The sequence below is a fragment of the Apaloderma vittatum genome, unplaced genomic scaffold (assembly GCF_000703405.1).
Source record: "Apaloderma vittatum isolate BGI_N311 unplaced genomic scaffold, ASM70340v1 scaffold3859, whole genome shotgun sequence".
NCBI lineage: Eukaryota > Metazoa > Chordata > Aves > Trogoniformes > Trogonidae > Apaloderma > Apaloderma vittatum.
Window position 1 is genome coordinate 50422 of NW_009735758.1, and position 21472 is coordinate 71893.

Sequence of the window (21472 nt, forward strand, 5' to 3'; positions counted from 1 at the left end):
GATGAGAGAACTCCTCCTCTAGAACATTAATCCTGTGAGCAATCTGATGAGACTGCTGACCAAACTGTCACTCACTGACAATTCAGAGATACGTACCAGAAAGAAGGTTTATTGCACAGAGGCCCGGGAAAGCTTGCCAGGTCCTAATGCCTTTCAGCTGTTACTGGCAATGTTGTGACTCTGCTCAGATGCTAAAGGCAGTGGGTATATCACATTACCTCCGCTGACTTCAGGGTTCCTGCACTTCCTGTGCTCCATTAATGCATCCACTGAATGAAGCAATAAATACTGCATTTTAATCTGCTATTTAGAAACATTATTAGCCAAAATGAGGGTATTACAAATAATCCCACCCACTTTGCAGAACTAATATACAACTAGAGAGAGGCCGTGGTTTTCCCTTGTTTCTTGAGTGGGACAAATGGTGAGGTAACTGAGAAAAAGTACTTTATTTTTTTGTGGGAAGAAGGGTTTCTGTATGGATCTTTAATAGAAAGGAAAGTATCTGGCAGTACTGATGAACAAGAAGCTCCTGGACATGCTTGAAGATATAAAGAGAATTTACAGGAAGTAGAAGAAAGAACAGGTAGACTGGGAAGAATACAAGGAAGTGGTGCAAGCATCAGGGATCAGGTTAGGAAAGCTAAAGCTCAGATAGAATTAAATCTAGTCAGGGACATCAAGGGTAACAAGAAAAACTTTTATAGATATGTCAGTGATAAAAGGAAGGCTAGGGAAGATGTGGCCCCCCTCTGGAAGGGAACAGAAGAGCTGGACATGAAGGTATGTAGAAGGCAGAGGTTCTTAATGACTTCTTTGCCTCAGTCTTCACCAGCAAGGGCTCTAGCGGCACTGTCCAAGTTGTAGAAGCCAAAGGTAGGGGCTTGGGGAAGGAAAATCCTCCCACTGTAAGAGAAGATCAAGTCTGAGACCATTTAAAGAACCGGAAGGTGCACAACTCCATGGAACCTGATGAGATCCATCCATGGGTCTTGAAGGAACTGGCAGATGAAGTTGCTAGACCACTTTCCATCATATCTGAGAGGTCATGGCAGTCTAGTGAAGTACCCCCTGACTGGAAAAGGGGAAACATCACCCCCATTTTCAAAAGGGGAAAAAAAGGAAGACCTAGGCAGCTACAGGCCAGTCAGTCTCACCTCTGTGCCTGGCAAAAGCATGGAGCAGATCCTTCTGAAGGCTCTCCTATGGCACATGGAAAATGTGGAGGTGATTGGTGGCAACCAACATGCTTTACCACGGGAAAATCCTGCCTGACAAATCTGGTGGTTTTTTATGATGGAGTAACAGAATCAATTGACAAGGGAAGAGCAACTAATGTCTTCTACCTGGACTTGTGAAAGGCCTTTGACACTGTCCCACATGACATCCTGGTCTCCAAGTTGGAAAGATTTGATGGATGAACCACTCGGTGGATAAGGAACTGTCTGGAAGACTGCCCTTAAAGAGTTGCGGTCAAAGGCTTAATGTCCAAGTGGAGACCACTGACAAGTGGTATCTCTCAGGGATCAGGACTGGGACCTGTACTATTTAACACCTTTGTTGGCAACATTAACATTGGCATTGAGTGCACCCTCAGCAAGTCTGCCAACAACACAAAGTTGTGTGGTGCGGTCAACACACTGGAGAGAAGGGATGCCATCCAGAGGGACCTTGACAGGCTTGAGAGGTGGGCCCAGGCCAACTTCATGAAGTTTAACAAGGCCAAATGTAAGGTCCTGCACCTGAGTTGAAGCAATCCCAAGCACTGACACAAGCTGGGCAATGAGTGGATTGAGAGCAGTCCTGGGGAGAAGGATTTGGGTGTGTTGGTGGATGATAAGATGTTGAGCCAACAGTGTGTGCTTGCGGCCCAGACAGCCAACCATATCCTGGGATACATCAAGAGATGTCTGACTAGTAGGTTGAGGGAGGTGATTCTGCCCCTCTACTCTGCCCTTGTGAGATCCCACCTAGAATACTACACCCGGCTCTGGAATCCCCAACACAAGAAAGACACAGCTGTTGGAGCAAGTCCAGAGGAGGACTACCAACATGGTCAGAGGGCTGGAGCGCCTCTCCTGTGAGGACAGGCTGAGAGAGTTAGGCTTGTTTAGCATGGAAAAGAGAAGACTACAGGTAGATCTTATAGTGGCTTTCCAGTACCTGAAGGAGGCCTTTTTACAAGGGCCTGTAGTAATAGGATGAGCAGTAATGGGTGGAAGCTGGAAGAGTGTAGGTTAAGACTAGATATAAAGAAGAGGTTCTTTACCCTGAGGGCGGTGAGACACTGGAACAGGTTGTCCAGAGAAGTTGTAGGTGCCTTATCCCCAGAAGTGTTCAAGGCCAGGCTGGATGGAACACTGAGCAACCTGATCTAGTGGGAGATGTCCCTGCCATGGCAGGGCATTTGGAAACAGATGATCTTTGAGGACTCTTCCAGCCCAAATCATTCGATGATTCTATGAATACTAAAATGATTGATTTTGAGTGGATAAATCTATGCTAAGAAAATACATTTAGGGAAAATGTTAAAATATTTATACGCTTCCTTCATGATTCAGGGAAAATTCAGCACACATTGATGTCTCAGACCTTCCTAAGGCAGGAAACTCCAATTTTGTACCAGCTTTAGAAATTTTTTGCATTGCAGTTAACTGGTGAACACTGGAACTTGAACCCGGACTAAGTTTTCTGTAATTTGTCACAACCATTCCCTTTCCCTGTTCTGGTACTTCTCTTAGTCCTTGTCAACTTACAAGTTTAAAATATTATTTTTATTAGAGAAGAACAAGCTAGTTTACTGGTTCATGCTTCTCTAACTATAGCATTATAGCAAATGTAAACATTTTGAGATATGTATTTGTGTATTTGATGTATAATGAATATGTATGAATGTATGGTAAACTTACCAGCATTGACTGGACTAGGTTATAACTTGAATAGGTTTGCACAGACAAGTCAAAAAGAACTATACTTCCAGACTCAGATTCAGATGTTCCTGAATTCACTACACAATAGCCTATCAACAATCCCAGAGCTCTGCAATATTCTAAATGATTTCTTCTGGTACTCGATACTTTTGGATGTCCTGTAGGAATCTCATGCCATTTTGTCAGAAGCTTTTTGTGTGGAAAAAAAAATGAGTTTGAATGTTTCAAACAATTCTGTGAAGAGTTCCAATTCTGAAGAGCTCCATAGAACACCTTTTGCTCAAAGGAGACTTTACCTATCTCATTTGGTGCACTTTTACTGTGCTGATGTTACTACACATTTCCTATCAAATTCCCTGCATGCCCCTTTTTTTCCTTTTTATCAGGTAGTTGCAATAGAGTTACTTTTCAAATCATATTTTTTATTATCATAGATTTGAATAATTTTACTAAGATTTCTCTTCATATGTTTTAGTAAGTACTTTCTCTTTTTGCCATATCTGACCTTCCTAGCTTTAATGGAAACAAAAATATGTATTTTGCCTAGAGAGGTTGCAGAGTCTCCATCCAAGGATGGAGACTTTGGAACTTGTCAAACCTGTCAAACCTGGCAGGGCATGGTCCTAGGCAACCTGCTCTAGGTGACACCGCTTGCAGGGAAGTTGGACGTGATGATGTCCCTTCCAGCCTTGACCAGTCTGTGATTCTTCGAAAGTAAGAGCGAAGTTAAGAGGCAGGCTTGACTATGCCTACTGTAGGTTTTCATTCACCCACTAACACAATCCACAGCCGCGCACTAACCAAGATAATATGTGGTAAGACTGTAACAGCTGCCCCTAACTTTCACTGATAAGTGTTTTCCTTCAACTGACATAATATTCGATATACTGTTGTTGAATGTAGTAATGGTAAAATTCATTACTTGAGGGCTACAATGTGATTGACTTGTAGCCAGATAAACTGAGCTCTGACCTAGTGCTATATTCTAGGCCTTTACACGACTCAGACACATGGGTCACAACCTCAGTCGGTATAAACCTTTATATATTACAAGCCATTCCTGCATATATTAAGATCATTCCAACTGAAAATTAAAATGAAATCAATAGAGCCCTGATTCTATTGCCTTTAAAACAAGAAAACTACTGCTTTCAGTCAGTCTTTTCTGTAAGGGACCCTGAATTACATTCCTCACTTGTAATATATTATATTATGCCAAACTATTAATTGCAGTTAGCAAACAGCAATCTCCTAATGTTATGTCATAAAAAGGATGCATTTTTTTACATGTACTCCCTTGCAAATTTTATTTCTTCAGCCTTCTTCATCAGTAGCATTCAGAATCCAGGAATCTAAAATATGATGCAATATGCACATAATGCCATTACAGTACATATCTCTATAGACATCTATCACATATATATCTAAATTACATATAATACCTAATATCTATAGATGCATATTCATACACATATATCATACAAATATCTATAGGTGTCTAGAGTATAAATATCATGGATGCATACTTACATGTAAGTTTTAGACTGATAAATAAAAGATGGATTCTATTGTATTTGAACATGTGTAACATTTAGCTTTTAAAAAACAGATGTCTGAGATAATCCCAAGGAGCTTCATTCTGTATATATCCTAATAAAAATAACGGGTTCTCATCATTACAGTAATAGCCTTTTTATTACTCTTTCTCTAGGACTGTTCTACAATACAGAAAACTTTTTTGAAAATAGAGCATTTTGTGAATAAAGCATTCAAGAAAATATTTAAAAACAAAGAATATGAAGGTTTCTATAACATCATGTAAGGCTAATTTACTTCTTTTACAGGAAGGACAGAAAATTTGAAGAGAAGTTAAAAAATAAAGTCAGAATTTCTCATAGTAGGAATAAAGATTCCTGTATTTTCTGTAGAGTGCCAAGCATGATATCATTGCCTAAGAAAGTAGAGAAATAAATCAGAAACTAGAATTTTCACAGTTTTTCAGGTGTGTCCAATAACTGGATGACTTCTAGATGATGCAGAACTCCCACAAAGTCAGTAACAATTAAGAGAACTCAGTGGCATGTAGTGTTAGATTCTCAATCAGAAATAGCCTTATAAAATGTATTAATTCACTTTGGAACCTAACATATGACAAAATTCTTCAGATAAGCAACCATACATATTCATGGACATACTCATAAAGCAAGCCTGTCCTTTTTTTTTGCTTACTTATTCTATGTTTTGTTTGCTTATCTTAAACAATCTGCATGTAATACTGCGTTTAGAGCTACCTTTTAAAAATAGCCTTATAAACAGGATTTTCCTCTTTATACATTACATCGTAAAGATTCTTCCCAACATAATCATGATCACAATCCTCATTTCTTCTATCTCTAATTAGACATCTTGCTAAAGAAGGAAAGAAAAGATGAAGGAGCTGCTGACTTGGATATTAGTTTCGTAAGTCAAACAGTAGCCCTTGAAAACCTGCAAGTTGCCTTTGATGACCAAACCTGGCTTGCAGCTAGCTAACCTCAGTATTTGCAGTATTTAAGGTATTTCCTACACTAAGCATAAGCAAGTACAAACAAATACTATGGTACAAAGGAACTTGCATTTTTTTAGCTTAGGAAAAATGGAATATTTTATTTTGCCAACACCATCATTAGTCTTCAATATGCCACACTAAATTTACTTCATATCCTTGTACATCTTTGGGTCCACGGTCACTACATCTGTACAAAAACGCTCACTCAGTTAACTGGGTTTGGAAACATGTTTTGCTTTATTTCCTACCTGAAGGATGTAGCCTCGAACATAGTCTCGCAGTGTCCAGCCTAAGCCATGTAGAATGTGCAACACCTCCTCTTGCTTCAGTACACTGAAGAGTCGATCAAGTAGTATCTTCAGTCTCACAGGCACAGCTTGAGTACCATAGAGCATCAGGCTGCTGATGTCAAACACAACGTTGGACTGCACAATCTCCACTTGAGTTGGGTGATAGAGGTGCTGAGTACTAAGCTTGTCCAAGGCTGAAAAAAAAAAGGGGTTAAGTGTAAGAAAAGAGCTAAGGGAAAGACAAGAAAATAATGCCAAAGAATTATCTAAACACAGCGAATTTGGCAGATGCACTTATTTTCCAGAGAAATACCACCTGGACAATTCATAGTATCACAGTATGGTTTGAGTTGGAAGGGACCTTTAAAGGTCATCTAGTCCAACATACCCTGCAATGAGCAGGGACACCTTTAACTAGATCAGACTGCTCAGGCATGGAGCATCTAGGCCTCTCTGGGTAATCTGTTCTAGTGTTTCACCACCCTCATTGTGAAAAAGGTTTTCCTTATATTCAGTCTAAATCTACTCTCTTTTAGTTTAAAATCATTACCCTTCATCTATCACAAAGGGCCCAACTCTTTCAGCCTGTCCTCACAGAGGAGTCATTCCAGTCTGATCATGTTTTGTGGCCCTTCTCTGGACACATTCCAACATATGTCTTCCCTGTACTGAGGACTCCAGACCTGGACACAGTACTGCAGGTGATGTCTCACCAGAGCAGAGAATAGAGGGAACATCACCAGCCTTGATCTGTTGGCCACCCTTCTTTGGATGCAGCCTAGTATATAGTTGGCTTTCTGGGCTGTGAGGGCACATTGCCAGGTAATGTCCAGCTTTCCATCCGCCAATACCACCAAGTCCTTCTCTGCAGGGCTGTTCTCAATCCCTTCAGTCCCCAGCCTGTATTGATACCGGGGGTTGCCCCAACTCAGGTGCAGGACCTTGCACTTGGCCTTGTTGAACCTCATGAGGTTCACATGGGCCCACTTCTTGAGTTTATCCAGGTCACTTTGAGTGGCATCCCATCCCTCAGGCATGTCAACTCAGCTTGATGTCATCTGCAGACTTGCTGAGGGTGCACCAGATCCCACTGTCTGTGTCACTGATGAAGATATTAAACAGCACTGATCCCAGCACAGACCCCAAAGGGATACCACTCGTTACAGAGTGATTCTTTTTCACAGATGCAGTCCAAAACAGGCCTGATTTCCAAAAGTCACAATTAACTTCAATTCCTAGAGGAGAAGGGTGCTCGGCTGAGCCCCAGAGACTACAATACTCATAACGTCAAAAGAAATAAAGAAAATTTATGATTGGTGTCAAGACTGAAACTATGCAGACTGGGACTGTTAAAGCCTGTGACTTAAGGTCTAGAGGAAAAAAGAGAGACAGATACACCCTAAACTCCAGCTTTTTAAATATGTTAGTCCCCGGATTTACCATAAACTCTATAGTGAATTCACTGACTAATTCGTTTTACCCTTCTGTATGAATTTCATGTTATTCACTGTGACATGAATAATTTAGAGATGAAGGTAAGGGAAGTTTGCAGGATCAAGATAATTTCTATCCCCTTGTTAAGTTAAATATCATGGAATTGCATATGACATCACACACTTTACTGAGTATCAATATTTAAATTTAATTTTCTTTCCATTTTACAGACTATTGCAGCACCTAAGCTTCTCCCTGCTTTTTTTTTTTAAACAAAACTTTCTAAGCATTTAAAATAATTTTATAGGGACTTCTTCTCCTGTACTTTGATTTCTCTTGGTTTATGGTCACTGGAGAGTTCATGTATTCTTGATAAATTGCTTTCTTACATTCAGAGCGCAAAGGCCCTTATCATTTACTTGCTGGCTTCATTCAACACATTTACTCCAAGGAATATTTTGTCAAAGAGCTCTGGTTTCCTCATACTTCATTTCTTGCAACTGATTTGTCTGATCTTTCCTATTCTAGTGGTTAAGTCAACTTTGAATACATAGCTTTAAATAGTCATTTAACATTCAAAAAAGATAAGGAATTGGCAAGCCTAGGGATTGCAGTCCTATGCCTCTCCACAGGACATTTATACAGCAGAATGTGAAGGGTGGGATTTTTCTTCCAAAAGCCATTCTTCTGAAGTACTTCAGTTATATAGGCTTCATGATGTGGGACTGATTTATTTACAAGGACTAATGAATGGAATTTGACCAAACTTTAAACCGGTCAAATATTTTCCTACTTTCCCCTCCCCCCCTTTATGTATAATATTTTTGTAACATGGTTATTTTGCTACTACCATAACAGACGTGTCATCAAAAGAATTCAGCTAGAAATGCTTAGAAATTGATTTTGTTAATGTGTAGGCTGTGCTATATCTGTGCTGATATGTATATATGTGTCAAAACAAACAATTGGAAGAAGTAAAATATTAATTTTATTTTAAAAGGCTACTATTACTCACAATAAGAATGCTATAAATAATATTAGTGTTAATAGATGTAACACCTTCTACCAGACTATCAAAATAATTAAGCAGGTATGGATCACCTTAAGGATTCCACCTTCAGTCTTGCAGAATGAGAATAGAATCTAAAGAGGTTAACTGGCTTCTCCAAGTTTACACAAATGCAGACCAGAGTTAAGACCTGAATGAGTATTTTCCCAATACTCAGTGCTTTTCAATCGCTGCATCATACTGTATTTCTGATACATCTTAATATTTGGGGTTTGTTTCTCTTTACTTAACAGTAAACCCAAAGCCTGCAGTGAGGAAAAAGCAAGTTCTTCCAGCTACAGAAGACTTCGTCTGTTGAAGATTTTAAGGTTATGATTTCACTTTGGACCAAATCAGAGTGACTGTAAAATATCCTTATCTAAAGACTATTGGTTGGTTTATAAAAGTAATAGCTAGGATGAGATTACAAAACTCGGTGGATATTTACCAATTTTATGTAATGTGACCACTCTGAGGATAACCGCTTTGGAAAGGCTGAGACGGAATACAAGTGAGAAAAAGAATATAAAATGTCCTCTTAAATTACTAAGCACAGTCTTTCACCAGAAGACAGAAATTTTCATGAGATATCTTCTACTATTCTATCTATCTGCGACATTTGTTTTCAGGCAGTATTATCTATAGACATATGTTCAAAACCTACACACACAAAGGGTTAGTCTGCTATTGGATTAACATTCCAAGTGACAGTGAAAGTATCTCCAATTTTGATTTGTGGCCTTATTCTGCATATTATGTAATAAACATATAAGTAGTGAATTATCCTTTTGAAGTAGAAGTCAGGGTATGCACTGAAACACATAATTTGTAACACAACAAAGCATATATTTTTGCATGGGTGTGTAGAACATTTGCTAACTAAAGACAGACGTCATGCTACAGACAAGAAAAAAAAGGAAAAAATTGTACATGAAGAGAAAGGAAAGGCAATTGCACCCATATAAGAAATAATAGTACAGTAAGCATCTGAAATTCTTTGAGATCATTGATTATTGAAAACCCACACACTTGGCAGGAGAGTAAAACTTTTCACTATAATTTGTAATTTATAAAAATTATCTTGTTTCTTTAAAAGATATTACTAAGGAAATAGTTGACAGTGTATGATTTCACAAGTGCTTGGGAGACTTCAAGATGAAACATGCTTTATAAAAGAATGAACTTATCATACCTGAAAAATGATATAAACAGATGTGTCCTTATTAAGAAGGTATCAGTGACTGAACATCATAAACCACACATTAAAAGTCCCATCCTGATGCAGCAGGAGGTATTACTCATACTTCCTACACTTTCAGTGGTCTCAAAAATTCACCCAGAAAAGTCTTAACATGTTTGGGACTTTTTGGTCATATCCTGTGCAATCTTTTCCAAAAACTTCACTATGGTAGGTTCAGCTGGGTGCCTAAATTTAGAAGTCTACATTTTAACAGCCCAACTCTATTCTTAGAATCAGATTACCCCCTGGTAATCTGATTTTCTTTATTTCAGTGTGAGTAGAGTGCTATTTACTGATAGAGGAAGAATCTTAAAATCACAAACTTGCCGAGTAATCAAAATTTTGTGGAACAGCCTAAAAAGGCACTTACGTTTTACTACAACATCATAAAGATGAGTGATATTTCCATGGTGAATTCTAAAGTTCAAGCACTTGTTTCAGAAATTTTGAATACTAAAAAAGGGAGGCAAAGAAGGATGACAAAGAAGTAGAATATGTTACAGAAGATTGCCTTCAACAGCCTAAAATGACTAATTGTATAATTAGTATAGTAGGAACCTTTCAGTATTGTATTTCTTACGTAACGCTGAAGTATCAAGTATGCACCACAATCACTTAGATAATTTAGAATATTACAGTTGGAAGGCAGCTACAATGATCATCTAGTCCAACTGCCTGACCACTTCAGGTCTGACCAACAGTTAGAACTTGTTATTAAGTGCATTGCCCAAATGCCTTTCAAACACAGACAAGCTTGGGACATCAATCAGCTCTCCAAGAAGCCTCTTCCAGTGTTTGACGACCCTCTTGGTAAAGAAATGCTTCCTAATGTCAAGCTTGAAACATCCCCATGTTGATTTTTCTACTCTTTACCTTCTTGAATAGCAAACAAAATCCCCCAGATTTTGCAGAAAGTCTGTTCAATATGATTTGAATTGTAAAGACAATTTTGAAATTGATACAATGCAAATCTTCACATTACAGCCTGCAGTATTCTTGTTATGCAAAATTCCAGAAAAAAAAAAGTTTGGACCTATTTGTAACCAATCAGTGAATTAACTTTTATGTTCCATCTGTGGGCTTTTTGCTGGTGGTTTTCTATTTTCTTAATGTAGTAAATAGGGAGAGGAAATATACTTCACCATCTATATTTCACTGGAGTTTTGAGACCCTCTGTAATTCCAAGGAAATAAATACAGAAAATAGATTGAAATAAGGCTCAAATACTTGCTCACTTTATCAAAAGTCTGAAAATAAAGACAAAATCTTTCACTGCATCACTACTGTGGCCAGATCATAGGCTCAGATATGCAAATTTACTCAATAACCTTAGACCTTTTCCTTCCCAACATGTAGTGGAAAAAGTCAACCAAATTAAACACCATGCTTCTGAGTGGTTTCCATTTTTCTTACAAATGAAATGCATATATGCAATGATGAATTTTGTACTTTAGTGGTCTCATTTATTTTTTTCATAAGCGCAATAAAAGCAAAACATTTTGGCTTTACAGAATATAGAATAATTTTAAATATCCTAGTTTTAATACAATTGGAGTTGTAAGTACACATACTACTTCCTAATTTTGTGATTCTATAAAAATATTTAGGTGTCCAAGAGAGGGATGGAAAGGTCTAGTTAAACACTTTCTCTCAGCTGACTTGCCTGGCTATATATCTCAGAACACCACAGAGCAGAGTATCTAGGTTGCAATGTACAGGTCACTACAGATCTCATGCCATTTCAGTTTTAAATTTGGGCTCTGCAATACTGCCACTCTAAATTTTCCTGCATGCTCTTTAGCCGGTTCTCTAACTTACTGAAGAAGGATACAGTTGGAGTACATACACATAAACATGACAGTATAGAATTTGATAAACATCACTGTCTTTCCAGAGTACAAGATTTCCTCAAGGGTCGACAGAAAAAAGAAAAAGAAATTTTGTGTGGTCTGTGTCCAGATAGTAATAGAGAGCTTTCAAGACATTTCTTTAATCTAAATAACTGCACCACTTTGTGTAGCAAGAGAAGCTGAAATTGGCAGACAGATTAAATATACAATACTAACATAAAAAGATTCCATCATACTGTTGCAACAATAGCATGCCAAGTATGGTAAAATAGATACAGCATTATTAATGGCAACATGGAGCACTACAGTTTGCTCTTGATTTTAGTGGTGAACATGAGGAGCTTCACGTTTTCAGATTTCAAGACTTTCTTCTTTTCCATCAATGACCAAATAAGAAGTAACATATCTTTTGAAGAACAGAAGGTAGCTTATGAAAGACTAAAATGTTGAGAAACAGGCAAGTCCACAGTTCTAAGAGGTGGTCTAAGCTACCCTCCCTCAGCATGCAGATTTAATACCACCAGTATCATGGAGTAACACGCTACTCTTTGTAGGTGCAAAAAAGTGCTTCTCAAAAATATCATGCTTAGAAGGTGACTAAGGACGAGAAAAATTGCCAGTGTCTACAGAAGGGCTCAAATATTTTCATAGTGTAAGAAATTATCCCACTCACCCGTGGCACAAGTGCAGAAAGCATGTGACATTAACATTTATATGGGTGGGTGAACATCCTGAATCAGTTTGAGTATAAATTCCTGCTACAACATAGCATCCTTCAGTGATCTCTATTTCACTTTTGTCTTCATTCCCTTCAGAATTTAATCCAGATAGTAAAGAAATGTACACTAAGATACTGTGGATTTCAAAAGATCATGGAAGGAGAGTAAGTAAAGTATATTCTGATTCACAAGTAAAACCAAATTTTCCTGCTGCCTGTTACTGTATTTAAAAGCTAATAATGGAAACCACTTGCCAAATGCATTTAGTCTCTGACAGAGGGACACATATGTGATCTTCTAATTTACAGCTTGCATCTACAGATGTTCACACTTAGTAAAAGAATTCTTAATAGCATTTTAAAATTAAATGTGTGCTGATAATAGATGTTTCAAACCCAAACAATACAGCAGCTAAACTAATAGATGTCTTCATGCCTCACCATGCCTCATGCTCTAACAACGTTTTAAAATAGATTAAAAAAAAAAACAACCAGCACTTCAGATACATGTACACAAAATAAATGTTATTTAAAAAGTCTGAATGAAAACGTTCATTACTTTTTCTGTCTATGATCTGATTCCAAGTTGAAACATTTAGATTGCTACTAGGTTTATGTAGCTGAAAGCAGAACCACAGTTTGTTCACAGACTTTGCTTGCTGTCTGCAATTTTTTTTATCCCTTCACAAAACTTTGAACCCCATCCAGCTTTGACACACTGCCTCTTCAGTTAATAACTATCAAGTTTCCCCTTGTCTCCTGTCTACTTTTCTTTGAGGCAATTGCGCACTCAGCACCCCGAGATAATAACCCACATCTATAAGATAAAAGCAATGGCATTAATGTAATTGTCTGCCTTTCTCTCTTTAGCCTAATCTTTTTTTTCCTTCAGTTTTGACTGCCTCTGTGACACCTGTTTTTGTCTCCTCTGATCCTACGACAGGTTTTCCGCTGACAAGGTTTTTGCCTGACAGAGATTCTGCCAGACAAGAACATAATAAAATATGAAGAACTGCTTGTCAGAGTTTCTGCCAATGCTCACGTGAAATAGGAGAAAAAAGAAATCCTGACTTGTTTTTTAAGGGGGCCCTGTTCTGGTTGCTTTTGGCCTGTCAGGAAAACAGCCTCCCTGGCCAATTCCTGCAAGCCAAGCAGGTGTTTTCTTTTATTTTTTCTTTCTATACAAAAAACTTTTCCTTTGATAGTGGAAAACATCATTATAGAGAAAAAAAAAAAATAGCCACAAAAAAAACCCCAGCAAAACAAAACGAAACAAAACAAAAACCCAAAACAAATCCTAAAAAACTCTCCAAAACGTTTTCTCCTAAAAACACTATACTTTGTGTAGTGGTACCTCAGGAATATGCTTTTAATTCAGAATTGACCTGTTAAGTAAATAAATAAAATGATGTGTTTTTTCTCCCTTCTCCTTGTTGATAGCTAATGTGTTCAAAGGAACAAGCTGTGAAGGCCCTTCATTCCAAGTTCTCAGAGAAACATCGGGGCTACTAGACACCTCCTTTATGGGCATACTACACAAATGAAAACACCTGACTATGGATACCATGGTAGGGAAGATGAGACAGAGCCTCTTCTGTGGGATTTGGACCTTGCAGTCCTCTCCATCAGCGTATGCATTTGTGCCCATGTGAAGAAGGACATCAGCACTGGTGACTGCCTGATACACATGTACATTAATCAACACAAAGCTGCTTTTGTGTGTTGGTAATATCCGTCACCTCTCTCAGACACAACAACATGGCATCAACATGGCATCACAGCCCTGAGAGCACCAACTGGCCTTCATTCTGCTGAGCAGTCTCTTTCGAGACCTCCACCCTGCATTCTTAGTCCATGGATCCAGGACCTCTAGTGAAGCGCCAGCCTCGACCTTCATTCCCTACATAAAGTTGGATTGTAGGTGTGCCTGTCTGTAGTCCTGTCTTCTAGATGATACTCAGACTCATATTACAGGCTAGTCTTCAGGCCTGTTTCTGGCCTCACCTTTTGTTCCTGACTGGAGCACCTGGAAGGACCCTTGACCTCACTCATTCCCTTGCCATGCCTGAGGTTGTCAAAGGACCCAGTTATGAGCACCTGATTCTGCCTAACATGATCAGACGTCGAAGAACTGTGCCCATGGTGCAGGCATAGCCAGTGTTGGAGATGCCCTTGGCTCCGACCTCTTCGTTGGGCAGCTCCACTTTTGCTGCTCCTTGACACATGGATTGAAGTGTCACTGTTGAAACCTACAATTTATAATGGAAGTCACTAAATTAATATATCTCTTTCTATTGACTAGTATTCATCTTCAATCTTTCCCATCTCTAGTCTCCAAAGACAAATGCCTCCTTCCTATCAGCCATTAGCACCTTCTTAAAAATATTCTCTCCCTTAATAATAGTGAGATAGCAGTTAATGGTCCTAATATCATCTGGTTAACATATATAATATGTCAACCAGATGATATTAGGTGATGATGGTGAGACAGAAGCACATTCAGGATTCCTGGACTGTAGTCTGCATTTGGAGGATTTCCACCTTAATTTAAATGCAACTAAAATTCCATTAACCGTGATTCACAGATTCACAAAAAGTCTAGGTTGGGAGGGATTTCTACAGATTGTCTGGTGCAGCTTTCTACTGAGAGCAGAGTGTCAGATTAGGTTCTCTCTGGCCCTGTCAAGTTGAGTCTGATATTTACAGTGGGGGAAATTCCACCACTTCTCCAAGCAATCTATGCCATCTTTTTATGCAGCCTTCAAAACTAATGAAAATGCAACAGGCATTGCCCACCTGTTAACATCATTCATCCTGTGTTGCAAAGGCATTTCACAAAGGCAAGTCAAGGCCACGGTGGTGTTTCGGTCTAGGGTGTAACTCCGGTTGAAGCCTATGAAATGCTCTCCCACATGTGCTAAACCACCTCAGTTTTCCCAGGAAAACCTGCCATTCGAAGGTGCTGACAGCTGAAGATGTTCAGACCCTGGGAAAATTGGTTCATACAGCTATATTCTACTATTCATAAAAATCAATCTTTCCCACCCTCATTCAGGTACTGTGACCATTTCACAAAGCTCCTGTTAAATATGCTTCAAAAAAAATGACTGTAATCAGTTAGACTATAATTAGAAAAGTTTTTGAGACTCATGCTATACATTGCTTGTATTATCTTCTCCATTTCTAAAATCCAGATGGAAATGGGATAATAAAGAAACACTATTCTCTGCTAAATTAATCTGGGGCAAGTGTCCTTATAATGCTACAGCTCAGACTTGAATTCTTCCTAGTAGGTAAAATAAATAAATTATTAAAATATGTTTTTCCATTGAATTTCATACTTGCAAAACAGAATGCTGAGGTAAAGTTACCCACGATACTACCATTACTTTGTATGAATTTTTTATTCTTGCAGTCAAATCTCATTTTAACCTTATAATGCTACATAGAATGATGTGGTAGGATTTGTTTCATTTAGAGCTCTTTCAATTTGTGTTCTGCTTAACCTAGTGAACTCTAGTTAATTAGGATGTTCCTATAAACAATTAAGCTTCTTGTAGGATCGTTAAGAAGATATAAAAATTTATGATGTAATAAAGTGTAATAAAATGATAAAGGGGTTAGTATATCACAGCAATTCATGTGCAGCAGCACAGGTGTTAAAAGAGACAAGTAGCAGGTACCGTCACCTAAACATCCTGGATAATTGTGGATGCATTTTGCAGAAGTCCACTGCTGCTGCCCCACAAATCCACTGGTGATTTGCACTCTCAGGTCCGACAGAATTTATCCTGCTCATCTGGGAATCAAGCAGTGATCACCAGACACTCTTTGCTCCTACCTGAAGCTATGCCATGTAGTGAACTCCCTATCATCACACTTCAGGGGGAAGGATCAAGACTTTCACTGAATATCTTTCAAAAAAACAGCCTCAGCTATGTCTGAAAGGAGGAATACTGAGTGCTAATTAAAAATTCATTGGTTTTATTGCTTTTGCTCCATCTTGCATATAGCAAGTCTATTTTTTCTCCTTACAGGATTCTCTCCTTATGAAGAGAGGTTAAGACATTATTGTCTAAGACATCTCCTAGCATTTTATCCTATAGTATTGGGTGTACTAAATGGGATGAAGCCTCCTCTGTAGAATGTACATTCATTAACTATGGGCACCAGATAGTATCTTTCACTTCTGAAGTGCCTGTAGTCTAAACCTCTTTGGGCACTTTATCACTAGCCACAAGACATTGTATCCAAAGAAGTGGCCTTATGTGTATTTCAGAGTTGCCAATGAGTACCTGATGGTATTAATGCGAGTTTTGTGAGAGTACAAAAGATCATTAGTAAATTAAAAGTTTTTCTGACAATAAAATGTTCACAATGAAAAAGGGCTTCACAATGAGATGTGAACATATAACATATGGGTAATGGTCTGTTTATGGCTTACCAGGCACTGGAGCACTCCTCAGCTGACTGCTTAATGTCTGGTCAGGGATAATCTCACTGGAACATGTCCAAAGGACACTGGCATATTCAAGCCTAGCCTGTGAGCCAATCAATCTGGGGAGAGGCAGAAAGGCCTAACCTCTTCCTGATTGTGTTAAGATGTCCTGGTGGTGGCAGGGAAGAAGAGAAAAAATATTTTCATCTAAATGGACGCCAAAGAAAATTCAGGGCAGTATGCATGTGAAGGTAAGTAAAAGCCTGTGGTTTACCCCCAGGGAGAACCTCACTTGACACCTGTTGATGTTAAATTTGCATGAGGACTAAACCCTTGACCATATGGTTATGTAAGTATCAGCTGAACACAAGAATGGGAAAAAAGAATTTTTTTTTGATCTTGGGACAGCTAAGCATGACTTTTTTTCTGTCACTTCCACCATTGAAACAATATTATTTGTTTTGAATGCCCTAATACTTGGATATTCTCATTTGCTTTTACATCAGATTGACTTTCATTAAAGGTGATCTCAGACTAACCCAAAATACCACCACATCAGTCCTGCCAATGTGGCAGACTTTAAAACCAGATACTGGGTCAGGGTACCCACAAGATAACAAGAGTGCATCTTCTCTGTGCTGCATTGGCCACTTTGGGAATTACTGCTGAAGTGAAACAAAAAGGGATGGCACATGTAGAAGAGGGAACTTAAAAAAGTGTTTACCAGCAACAAATATTAACCAAGTAAGTTCCTGGAAGCAAGTGAGTAATGAAAAATATGCCTCATCCTTCAGGTTCAAAAGGAAGTTACAAGAGATGGATTAAAACGATTTTGTCAGTAAAAGACAGGAAAAGTCAGACTAGATCTAAAATAGTTTTACTTTCAAAGTCATGAAGAGCCAGTCTTTGTTATCAATGAATTGTAGATAATTACTTAGCTAAAACTTCCTATGTAACAACAAAAATCTTTTATATTCTTAAGTAAATTTAAAGCATTTTAAAGAATTGGATAAATTGATAAAAGAAACAATCATGTTCGGTTTGCTAAAGTCGTCATTATTTTTTATATCCTATGGTACAATATCAAAAAATTAAACTATTTTACCAGTAAACCATAATAATAGGACTACATTTCCTTTTTTAGTATTTCTTCTCCAGTATCTCCATTTTTAAGTGAAGAACAACATGGCACTTCTGCCAGTTTTTAGAGAGATCTGAGATCTGTGATGTGTTTTTATTCTGCAAACCTGGATTTCTCATATTTACCAGTTTGGGACTGAGACAAATATAGGAGCCCTGCTGATTTTTAGTTCAAAATAGTACTGCTCTTTCTTCCCAACTTATTACCATGTAGCTCACATTTAAAATCTAAACCTCCTTCCTGGACCAAGATCTTTCAGCAACTTCTGGGTACGGGAGAGATGCAATTTTAAAAATTTCCACAGCATTCTTTTTTCTTTTTCTTTTTCTTTTTCTTTTTCTTTTTCTTTTTCTTTTTCTTTTTCTTTTTCTTTTTCTTTTTCTTTTTCTTTTTCTTTTTCTTTTTCTTTTTCTTTTTCTTTTTCTTTTTCTTTTTCTTTTTCTTTTTCTTTTTCTTTTTCTTTTTCTTTTTCTTTTTCTTTTTCTTTTTCTTTTTCTTTTTCTTTTTCTTTTTCTTTTTCTTTTTCTTTTTCTTTTTCTTTTTCTTTTTTTTTGCATCTTTCCTTCCCTTCATTTGTCCTCAATTCATGTTTCTTTCACCTGACTTTTTAATGACCTACCATGTGGAAACTCAAAAAAATCAGCCATTCTGAACAAAGAAGTCACAGTCATGCAATGCATCTGACTTTATCACAGAACATGCTCTGTTTACTAGTGGAGGTTGTTTTCGCTCTTAGTCTCATTTACAATAATCTCATACATGCATTATAGACATATGGGCAGCAGAAAATTCCCTTCACAATGTCAAAGATATGGCAAGTCTCTAAATGTGAATATTCACTGGACGGCAGTTTTTAAACTGAAATAGAGTAATGGATTTGCCCTATATGCATAATTAATATAATTTTCATTAAAACTGAAAGGAACTTAGTCTTAAAATTACTAGAGAAAAGGCCTGGCCAAGTCTTGGACTGGAGATGGGGCCATATGTGTCTTCCTCATACCTCAGAGAGGTACTAGATCCTCCTTGAATAAATAGCCTGGCCCCAAGCTGTGCCGATTGGCATGATGCAAATGAAAAGACTTCAAAGATCACTAGGGGAGTAAGCATCAGCTTTCTCAGAGAGAAAAAAAATAAGGAAGAGAGCAAAAATGTTCACAGGGTACTTAATTTCTTAGATTGAACCATGTGAAATTCAGCTAGTCCAAGAATGCACTGTATACCAAAAACATGAAAAACGTGCTGCCGCTGTCTGGTTGAGTTTTACGAGTGATCACTTTAAGGCCAAGACAACGAACTAGTATTTCTAATTTTCTGACTCTTTTTGAAACAAGGTGACAATGATTTCAAGCAAATTTTATAATACTATTATACTGTGTTCTTTTAAATCACTGCAAATTCTGACATACTGAAAGTAAAATAAATAGAAAGAATGTCACAAGTAGTAGCTTTAGTCTACTGTGACATGTGTCACCTTAATATACACTTTTTGAGAAGAATGGTTTTGAGAGAGGGCATACTGTATTTCACACTGATACTGCATCAGGTCTTTTGATCTGTTGGATGAGGTACTAGAGGGTTTCTGCTAGCAGTACTGTAGTTGTTTTCTGACATCAATGACAAGCATGAAAGGTAAAATGCAAGGTCAATGAAATTAACACCTTTTTACTGCAGACATGCTTAATTTCTTTCTTCATAGGCTAAGATACCCTGCTAGGGAAAGTGGGTGGCAAATAAAGTGAAGTCTTCTCCTTATTTCCAGTAAGTTTAAGTAAGTGATTTTTGCTCTAAAGCTAGTAAAGTAAAATGGCATGACTGTCTTCATAGTGTAGTATGTTACTTTAAATACCATAAAAAAAGCAGGAGAAGAAATCAATTCAAGCACTCAAGGACTTGTTAATTTTTTTGTAGTCATCTTACTCCTACATAATTTAAAAGCCACAAAATACCAATTGCTTGTGTAAAAACAAATACAACTTTTTAAAAAAATATTAAGATTTTAATAGGATTTTATTTTTCACCATATAGACTATACAAAGCATCTTAACCATTAAAAAAAAAAAAAAGGAAAAATGTCTTGCCTGCTTGATGCCTAATCATAAAATCATAGAATCAAGAAGTGGCTTATCTAGTTTAAATCACTTATTTTCGTTTTAGAAAATAAATTCTCACTGAATATGACAATATGAAAGGCAGGCTTCAGGTAAAAACAAATTAAAACACTCTAGTTATCCAAATTCCTTAAAATATCCAGAGATTCACACCAAAAATAACCTGTTATCCATTATGCACAGCAATACTAGAGAATGCTGCTATGTAGATTTCAACTTAAAATGCTGATGTCATAATTACCACTGTAGCATGGGGTGCATGGTCAAAATTTGAAAAGCTGGACTTTTGTTCATAGAAACATTTATCCTGCCAAAAAAGAACTTATCTGATCAGTCTGTTCATATATTGGCAATCTGACTTTTAGCAACTCCAGATAGAAGAAATTGCACCTGTAGGAAAACTTTCCTTTCAAGATGTGTGCAGCTCATTTTAGGTGAGTGAGGAAAAACAATGGAAGCAGGAATAAAGAAGACAGGCCGGCAGTTGCTAAGGGCAATAATACTGTGGTGGATGTATGCCCTTTCCTTCTCATGCCATGAATTCCAACATTTTAAATGGCAGTTATTAACATGAATTAACTCTGCAAAGATTAGTCAAGTACAGCACAAGAAGACTGCAGTTCTAAGCAATTTTTGATCTATTCAGTTAATTACGATCCTAGGTTATCAGAAGTGAATAAGCACAGTACTTCCTGTTGGAAACACCTTTTCTTCGATAATTACATTCACTAAAGCACTACACCATGTGTCAAGGAGCAGTGTAGAAATTCATTAATAAAAATCAGAAGGAATCCCTTTAATTCAAGCAGCAGGAAATACCATTTGCATTCAAGGAACAACTTCTGAAAGAACCATGCTAATGGTTTAAAGAAAATCACTTCTGAACAGCAACCTAATTCAGTCATTTTGAAATCCAGGCACTACAGTGCAATGAATTGATCAGGCTCCTGAATGCTCCCCTCAAAACCCTGGAAAACAGCTAAGATCAGAAAAATGAAGCAGATGCATCACAGTCTCCAAGAAGTAATTTACAAGCCTGTGCTTTGAGTATGTATATGAAGCATATATCTGACTTGTCTAGCTCTGCCATAAAATGTAAATACTCCAGATGAATGTACACAAAGTGTACTAAAAAAGAAAAAAAAAAGCAGAACATTCTTCACTTGATGCAGTAGTAAAACAAACACTTTCTAACAATATATAGCTGTATTAAGTTTTCTATTTGGAATCTTAAGCCTTCAGGTATGGGAGCAGGTGCTGTACCTCTAATCATCACATTCACCTTTGAACTTTCTAGATTTGTAAAATCTGATCACGTTCTTCTGAGGTGTACTGTTTAAAAAGAAAATGTGGGATGACTATATGCCAGAATCTAAGTGCTAGACTCCTGATTTTTCTTACTCAACAGAACACCCTGGAAAATAGCTAGACAAGTCTTCCCTATCTATGGATCAGCAAAATCTCAGATGTCGATTCTACACAAAGCCTGAAGCGTGTTTGAACTATACAAATTTTGTGAGGTTTAGTGATCCATCCAAGAAACATGAGTCTGGTAAAACTATGACTGAAGATATCTTTCTGCAAGTTAAGAGCTGTCTACCTAGAGAATCTACTATGTAGTAAACCTATAAACAGCTACCAGATAGGTGTAGTTAGGTTATTTCCAGGCAGGCTGAATATATTACTATGCAGAGACACAGGGCTGCATGGTACTTGCAATCCTG

General features: G+C 37.6%; 1 long non-coding RNA gene across 1 annotated transcript in view; it reads right to left on the reverse strand.

Annotated features, from left to right (window-relative positions):
- Positions 1-5725: 5725 nt before the first annotated feature.
- The window catches only part of LOC104279427, a 43227-nt gene continuing 27480 nt past the window's right edge, over positions 5726-21472 (reverse strand). Inside the window, exon 3 of the long non-coding RNA XR_717864.1 lies at positions 5726-5962. This is a non-coding gene — a long non-coding RNA (uncharacterized LOC104279427). The remainder of the gene's footprint in view (positions 5963-21472) is intronic.